This window comes from Electrophorus electricus, chromosome 19 (assembly GCF_013358815.1).
Source record: "Electrophorus electricus isolate fEleEle1 chromosome 19, fEleEle1.pri, whole genome shotgun sequence".
NCBI lineage: Eukaryota > Metazoa > Chordata > Actinopteri > Gymnotiformes > Gymnotidae > Electrophorus > Electrophorus electricus.
This window is the reverse complement of record NC_049553.1, coordinates 4,861,525-4,870,555: the sequence shown is the minus strand read 5'-3', so window position 1 is coordinate 4,870,555 and position 9,031 is coordinate 4,861,525. Positions and strand designations below refer to the sequence as shown.

At 41.0% G+C, this 9,031-nt stretch overlaps 1 long non-coding RNA gene across 2 annotated transcripts in view; it reads left to right on the top strand.

The window, feature by feature from the left end:
* LOC113568356 overlaps positions 1-3,524 on the top strand; it is a 4,151-nt gene extending 627 nt beyond the window's left edge. The window contains exons 1-5 of one of the 2 annotated variants that reach the window (XR_003409581.2): positions 1-1,290; positions 1,418-1,508; positions 1,601-2,332; positions 2,472-2,599; positions 2,704-3,524. The exon at positions 1-1,290 is cut by the window's left edge and continues 627 nt beyond it. This is a non-coding gene — a long non-coding RNA (uncharacterized LOC113568356). Of the gene's footprint in view, positions 1,291-1,417; positions 2,333-2,471; positions 2,600-2,703 lie in introns of both variants that reach the window. The other variant, XR_003409580.2, reaches the window with a different exon arrangement.
* Positions 3,525-9,031: the final 5,507 nt, after the last annotated feature.

Sequence of the window (9,031 nt, the reverse complement as noted above, 5' to 3'; positions counted from 1 at the left end):
CCAGTTTCAAATGATGGGCTGTCTCCTCATTAAAGGTACTGTTAATTAATTTACATCACATAAATAATTGTAATGTTGGCACAGAAGACGACTCAAGAAAATATTTCTGCTCAAGGAAAACCACTTTATGGTGACAGTGAAGCCTTTAAGAAGGCTCACACAGCAAAACAAACATGAACTAATGGTGGAAATGGGGTTCACTAAAACGCTAAAGATGGTAAATGCTTCTAATAAACTAGTAAACTAAAAAGAAAAAAGTCATGACTAGACTAAATAAAATACACTTATGCCAACAATTATATTTAACATTGAAACTTTAAACTAAATAAATCTGCAGAGAGGTGCATGGCATTCTGGGAGTTCTTGCCATGCTTCTCTTCACTCTCCTGACTCCTGTTGGCAGATTATTGCTGGACGCTGAAGAGGGATGTCCCCAAGGCCAAATATAGGCAAAAAGGCCCACTCCCTAATCCACTGGCCAACGCCACACAGTCACCTCCAATGGTGAGATGTCCACGCAACCCAAAGAAGTCCCTGGGGAATGCGGTCCCACGGCTCTTGGTGCTGTGACCTCACCAGTCTTTCCTTAGCGCGACGAGCCTATCCGGCTTCCTGACACCACCCTTCTCTCACTGGCCCGGTATGCAGTGAACCAGTCCCGGTGAACCACAACAGTCCAGGACTCCACTAGAACCAGAGCACACCGCTTTGTCAAAGCACTTCTTTACAGTGCAAGGGCCCTCCCACGGCGAATGAACTTCCTTACGGCATGGGTTGTACAGCCACAAGTGTGTCCCTGGGGAGAGTGGTAGTGCGAGTCATAAGCTGTTTTTTTGGGGAGTGCTGGCACGTGAGTGCTGCAGCAGTGCTTTCTCTGCCATGCTGCCGGCCCACGCACCATGCCCAGTGTGGTCCTCCTCAGACCGAACGCCATTGCAGCCGCAACACACACCACCCAGGCGCCGGCTCCTCCCGCATGCGTTACGACACCTCGTCGGCCATCCAGAGGCTGTCACAGCTGGTGTAAAAGTGCCTTAGCGGTGTGCCAGTACATCTGTCCAGCCCAGCCTCCGTCCCGCCTGGAGCCATCTCATGGTGTCGAGTCCTGTGCTGCTGGGGGCAGTAACAGCACTCCTAAGCGTCTCTGCTCTCCCCCGAAGGCACGCACAGTCCCAGCGTTCCTTCTCTTTAGTTGCTGCTGCTGACCTCCACCAAGGAGCGCTGATGCTGCATTTTCAGCTCCTCAAGAACAGCCTATGTTGCAAGGGCCCAAGTTCTGCCTTTGCAGAGGTAAGTATAGGTTGAACGTATGTTTAATATTTAGGTAAAAATATACAACATGAACTTACTAAAAATGTTTAAGTGCAAGTGTACATTATTGATCTATACATTGTGGTTGGTGTTGGAAATCCTACAGCGTGTCCCTGTACAGTGGCTGAGCCTCGAGACATGTGTAATGCACTTTCTCAGGTTATACAAATCATTTGCCAGCTATTTTAAATCAACAGGTAAGACAAATGGCCAAATCCATACTATAATATGCAATCTTGAAATTAACAGTATGTGTGTGAGGTGTATCTTTGTTTTCTTTCACTTACAGAAGAGAAGCAACCAAGATTGAAGATGCTAGCGGGAGCATTTTGTGACCCCATGACTGAAGTGTACCTCCTCTTCAACATACCAGCATACCAGACTCCACCTCCGAATCTCCTACTCAACAGAGACCCTTTAGCTATATTTATATTGCAAGATGAAGTATATTTAGAGGAAGGGACTTAAGCTTGGATTCCAATATCTTGTCTTTCAGGATGCACTAAATTAATATTCGGGATAGCTGTAGTGCTTTCTTAAATATTTTTCAGATGATAAATATATTTCTTCAAAATCTGCCCTAAGTTCATCCTGCCTACAGCACTACAGACTCATTACGAGCCTCAGGCCATCCCATATGTGGATAGGGAATGCCATCTGCCTGGTAATTGTAATTTAGTGCAAGGTAAAGTAGGATGAAGTGTGTATAGCATTAGTCAAAAGTCTGAAGCTCAAGGAAAGATGTGTACATTGGTGTTTTTAGAAAAGTACACTGGAACTGACTGTGTTCTCTGTATCTCTAACAGGAAACCAACTGAATGTCGGCCGAATGGATGTTTGGGACATCGCAGCCCAGCAAGTGGATATGCTTGCACACTGCAGCCGTAAGGAAGTTCTTGATGATAGCTGTAGAGTACACACTACAAATGCTGAAACTGAGAGACCCCCCCATGCCAGATTTGTGGATGTTAGGCAGAGGGCAAAATGTAGGGCTGGAGGATACTCTTTACTTTGTGAAGAGGTAAAATTTATAGATGAGTTTCTTCAGAAATTAATACCAAATAAAAACAAGGATACTTGTTCTGAACAAGGTCACCTTTTGAATTTCATACAGAGTGAGTTTAGGATTGTAACTCTAAAGTTCTTTCTGTTCAATAAAGGTATTTCCACCTTCTCACCTTCACCGGGGAAGGAATTCCTAGACTATCGGACAATTCCTATGCCTTACTTGGCAGCAGACTCAGACATTGAGTGCTTCTGAGCTTACACAACAAGCTTAAAAAAAAAGGTCAGAAATCTAATTATGTCTCATTTAAAAACTTATTTTTATTGACTTGTCCAAATTTATTAATGGTACAACTTAACTCTGTTTTTATGTGACGGGGCGGGCAGATTTTAGTGGGAGTCCTGAGGCTTGCGTTAGTGCTGCTACACTCCAGTGCCGATGCAGACCGGATATTTTCCTTGCGAGACTGAACAACGCGAAAGCTAGAAAGAGCCTGGCCTTGAAGAGAATACGGACATCTCTAACGCCAGTTAAGATGGCAGAGTTGGAGCAAGTGGGAAGCATCCCAGTCAGTGATGAAGGCTGCAATATCAGTCTCCAGCACCTACAATGCAGCACATGAGAACTTATGAACCTGCTTCTGCTCAACTTCTTGGGTTTTAGGGTTTCAGTGAGTTAGTCAACCTCAAAAAGAAACATGAATTGAGCTGCATGTTGTTAGTACATTTAAGGAAATACTGTTCAGTTGTCAAATGAACACTGTACACTTCTCGTGGCACAAGGGTTTTTTGTTTTTTGGATGACTAAGCACATCACTGTGTAACAAAAATAAGTACTACAAAAATAACAACCCCCCAACGGGTACAAAACTCAAGATGAACTCAAAAGTTGGCAGCCCTGCTATTGGTTAAAACAGGCTAAACAGCATGAAGCCTAATGACGCCGAGATGACACGATGTTTAAAATGTTTGGCCCTTTTGTGAAAGTCTAATGTAATTGGGTTAAATTAAATAGCCTAACACTACATGATAATGTAGGTGTTAGCCTACTTATATTTTAGGCTACCTCATTTCACCATCTTGTCCTATTTCTAAATGACTTTTTTGTGAAATACTTATTTAAAATATATTATTCTACAGGATGTTGCCCTATTCTCTAAGATTATTTTTCGGACATTTCAAAATTACACTTGCCTAGTGCTTGTCAAGGCTATTTCTGGGAAATGAATTTAAGTAGGTTTGGTTAGGATGTTTTGCACATATACACACACACACACACACACACACACACTATATATATATATATATATATATATATATATATATATATATATATATATATATATATAATTTGGTTGGTAGGTTGCATTGGCCAGTGGCGAGCATACATACTCAACAAGAGTGTGTACATAGTAAAAGCCATAAGGCCAAATACGCCCCACACAAAATGCAACTAATATTTTACATTTTATACTGTGCAGTTGAGTCTCCTTCCAATTAGTATTGCATATTTTCTCCATGACAACTAAAGCTCAGCAAACAGAAAATGTCAAAAATAATCACGAGTATGTACCTGGACCAATACCAGGGGCCTTTTTCCACTTCAATTATTTTGTAAGATACATGCTTGAGAAAGCCCCAATACTAGTCTATTATTTTATTGTCATAGACCCACACCGAAGTTTTTTAATTTACTCACGGCACTCAAAATCTTTCCAGCTCTAATATTAAACTGTAATGACTCAGCTAGTGTAGAAGACAATCTCTGTCACTGACACAGGTAATTACACCACCTCGGAATTTCAAGCAAACCACGTAATGGCCGCTGGCTCATTGCACGTAACTAGCGACTGATGGTGACGGGAAGAAGTTAAGATTACAACAAAGTCTGTAATGCTCTCAGTATCCAAGGCTAATTTAAAACACTGGGCGTCTTCCCACCCCCACATTCACAGGCAATTAAGTAACAGTTCAATTGTGTGTGAAATAAGCCTGACAGGCAGACCCTACAGAGAGAGCGAGAGAGAGAGAAACCTCATGAGAGATTAATTGTTGATTATGCTCAATAACCTTGGCCCTTTTACCTGAGATACTCAGAACGAAGCCTCAGTGAATTGCAGAGCTGATGCCGGGTGCCAGCGGTGTAATTTAATTACAAGAAAAAGACAGAGAGCGCCTAAATTCTAAACAGTGTGGGGCCAACCAACGTATATTTCATAATGACTAGATCCGCATGTTTCTCTAAGCCTAATGTTGGTCGGTCTGGTTAACATGATTTCACAAAGATGTTTAGATTCACTACAGTTTCATGGTGGGATTTAGGACCATAAGTCTGAGCACTACAACTTTTTAATCACTTCTCTGAAGTTACTTGATTTGGCATGAGAAAACAGATTCTATTTGAAACAGCTGTGGCTTTCTTTGTACTGGAAATACTAAAGTGAAGATTCTCCAAGTCAGAAGGGAAAAAAATTATTGTAATTGTTTTAAAATAATTTTGTCATTTGTGCACAACACCTGAATAATATTGTTTATCTTTATGTTAACAAAATGCTTCAGACATGCCAATTTTGGGGAGCAACTATAGTAATTGACGATGTGAGCTAACAAAATCTCTGCCTTTAGGGCAAAGGTCATATGCTCCTGCTGTTTTGGGAGAGAAACTGTCACAATCAGTCAGACAGGAGCAGGGACTTGTTAGCACATGCTATTGTGATTCTACTTTTCAGCAGTCCTATTTAAGTGAAATGGGTTTGAGGCTAAATGTTCTAACGCAATCTAATCTTTTATGAACCTTACGGTCATGGTTTAGCACCTGTAGAGTGAAGCTATTCCTAGATTACTCCAAATTTCTTGGGAAGTTTGTGGTTAAAGAGTATGATCCATCAGATGCACCAAGATATACAAATATGAACCACAAATGTGGCTTTGCGTGCTTTAAGTCTACATTCTGGAAATATTTTTACCTGTTGTGCCACCTATTGTAGATAATTTTGACATGTTTTTGAAGGTGTAATTTCAATTTCAACCAAGATATTCTGATATTTCACTTACTCTTACTTTCAACATACATTTATTTTTCTTGTACTACTAAAAGGGAATTTGAACAGCCTGTGTTTGTCCTCCTAACATTTCTCTAAGTCTATGTAAGTAAAGGAGATCAATAAAACAAAGCATCACTGCAGTGAGCCTGCTCTGTGTTGCAAGCACAGCAGTGGGCGGGAGCTCCCAGATTACACAAAGGATTTAGTTTTGCAATAAGATCGTGACCACAGTGTAAAACTTGATAACCACTGCACTTGACGACCAGGATCAGACCTTAGCAGGCACTTATTATGAGTTTTATGTGGTCCCACTTTTGCAGCAGTGACCCCTGCAAAATACCCTTTTCTAGATATTTGCTGGATTCAACTTTTCTGCAAAAAGGCCATAAAGAGTTTCTTAGTTTTTTGTCTTAGCAAAATTAGCACTTAATATGATGTATAAATGACATCTTAATCATTACATTTCAAAAAGAAAGTTTGAACATTCTTTGTTTTTTGTTTTGATTGAATGTGCTATGTCTACATGCAGCAGTGAATACCATAACCATGCCAAGTTGCTAAATTAGTTTATGACAATTAGATGGAACTTTTCTAGTTTTCTATGAAAACGTACATTAATTCCATTTTATTTAGTGAAATACCTACCAATTCAATCAAAAGAGTTTGTTGCGAATGTCTTGCACTTTCTGGTGGATAAATACTAGATACAAATTATTTATTACATAATAACAATCTTATGCACATTTCAGATTAAGCCAATCAACAAAGTGTCATGCCCCGGCTGGTACCCAGCCAGACCTTGGAGACCACATCCACCAATCACAGCACACATTAACTTCCCCAGTCCGGATCACCCATGAACTGAACAATCACTTACACCTGTCCCTCATTTATCGCCACTCTATTTAATCCCCACAGATGGCCAAATTCAGTGCTGGCTCCTGTTTCATGATGTCACACAAAAGAACTCATTTGCTCATGTTACTTATGGCATTGGTGAGAAATGTGCACACTGGAGATAGGACTTAAATTACACTTGACGGTCCTCGGGAGGTAGCACTCTTCAGTGGAACTCTGGTAACCACCTGTGAAGTGACTCCTGACCCCAGTCTGCCCTCTGGCCAGGCTGAAATATATGGACAAACCCTCTTCAAAACAAGTCTACCCAGCAGGCACTCTGCAAGTGATGCTGAACCGTTGTGGTCCGCCTGTCAATGACGGTCACAAGCGTGACATTAAGCGGTCTAAGGACCTAAACCAGGGATGCATTACCGCCAGCCCACGCTTCAGCCCCCTGGTGGTGGAGCATCAGCGTCACCCTGGTGAACTGGGCAACTTGCGGGACCGTTAGGCAGCGGCTGAACGCTGTCGGTGCCGCGATTTTTGGAGGCGAGTCCATTCTGGGACGTGTCGTTTTGCTCCATGAGAAGAAGGACGATCTGGGGTTGGGAACAGACAGAAGAGGAGAGCAAAAGGAGTGGTACGCGGGGAGGAGGATGCACTGGATGCGTCATTGGCATCTCCTCTCCCAGCCTCTGAGAGAAGGAGGTGCAACTCACCGGGGAGACACGGGAGTGGAGAGAATGAGCAGAGCCATGGGGAACAAGGAGAACAAGATGACGAAAGAGAGAACACAGAAGAGAAAGAGCAAAAAAGACAAGGCACAAAGTGTCCTTTGGAGGAAGCTGTGGGGAAGGAACACTATTTTACTGAGATTTACACATTCAGCTGTGGGCACAGTTTATATTAACTTGCTGAATCTACCCTAATAATAATGAATGTAATAAAAGTCTGTATACATAAAGTCGTAATAAAATGTCAGTGTCATAGATAACCCATATCTGTTTCACTAAGCATTATCCACTATACAGACACTTTATATTTTAACTGTAATGTGTTTATACATGGAGTATTGCCTTAATCCAATACAAAAATGAAATATATGAACACAAATTAAAACTGACAATTTTTACATGGCCCTAGACAAAATGTCAACTAATAGCCAATGTCTAATAAGGATAAGAAATAAATAGATCAACATTTGGGGAGAGAGCATTGCTGAATTTTTTATGATGTGATCATTATTTTGGCTATAATAAGTTTCTCCAAACCCCAACCTGCAAAAGGCCAACCCTGATGAGGTCTCAAGATGAAATCTTGTATGGCCCATTAAAAAGAGCTAGCTTTTATCAGTGTCTATATTTTCAGCTGATTTTATGAATCTGAGTCAAGACTTTTATGGAATCTGTATTATGTGAAATTATCATCACTAAAATTTTTTAGTCCCAAAAATCCCACCATAAAATACATTCGTAACAAAACCGTTGCATCATTCTGTTCGCAAGGATTTAGGATCCCACACCGGAAAGTGGAATATTTGAGCAACATAAGACCACACATCAGAAGAGAAAACGATTCAACTGCCTGAGATGAAAAGAACTCTCATCCTGCATCCCTCCTCCTGGATTTATGGAGTACTCCACAACCATGCACCTACACGCCACCTTCGGTCCCAGCCTATAAACAAATCAAATGGGCTATAAATAAAGGCATAAAAATTACGCCCTGCTTGCTTCTTCAGGAGGGTCTCTTCGGGGCGACGCCCGCGTGGGTAGCTCTCCAAAAATAATTGGCTCAGATAAATAAATTCAGAAAGACCGTGCATGATTGAAACCATTTGAGAATGCACAGGGTTGTGGAGGGTCAATCTGACAAGACTGGGGCAGTTTGCCAAATTGCTCGCTTGTGTAATTGTTCATTTAAAAAATAAGCTTTAATGGCAGGGTTGACTTTTAGCTTTCAGAGACAGGAGAGGTTGGAATGATACACAAACCTACACGTTATTACATGGAACTTCATGTAGTGCAAAGTGATGGAGTTGTGACTGCAAGAATCAAGCGTATAAAAAAAAATATTGACTTGAGACTGTGTGAGAATTATTCTAAAAAGTCTTATTGTTGACAAATAGAATTCAGGAAATGATCGTCAGCAGTGCTTGTAGCAACCCTCCTCTTGTGGTTGAGAATATTTCTTACAGCAAACTGACTGAACTAAACCAACGTAGATAAATAAATGCATGAAGTCCATGCGAGTGTCAGCGTGTGTCTCCTGGAAGTCTTGTTTCTCTGGAATTAATTAACCACAAGAAGAGCAGTGTATTGTGCAACAGCAAACCCCTTCTGCATGAAAAGCTCTGGGCATTGTAGAAAAACAAAAATAAGTGTAAATAGTTCAAAATATAAACATTTATATTACACTAATTGCAGATTGTGCCAAGCTGTCTGTCCAAGATAAGGCCTTCTATACATCAAGCATCTCAAAACAACAGGGCTAATCTCAGCACTCCTCATATTGATCTTGTCCGTATTAAAACATGAAATTAAAAATCCTTATCCTAAATAGTCATAAAGTAATAAAGTACTCATTGAATAAATATTGCCTCAAGTTTGTCAAGTTGGACTGTGTTTGCCCTGTGGAGCTGGCTTAGAACCAGAGGTGGTGACTATATTAACAAAATGGCTTCCAATTAGAATGAGCTCACCCTTCGCTTTAATCTTTGTTAGCCATGCAAGACATTCATTCGTTCATTCATTCATACACACACACACACACACACACACACACACACACACACACACACACACACACCTCATAAGGAGACAGCTGACACA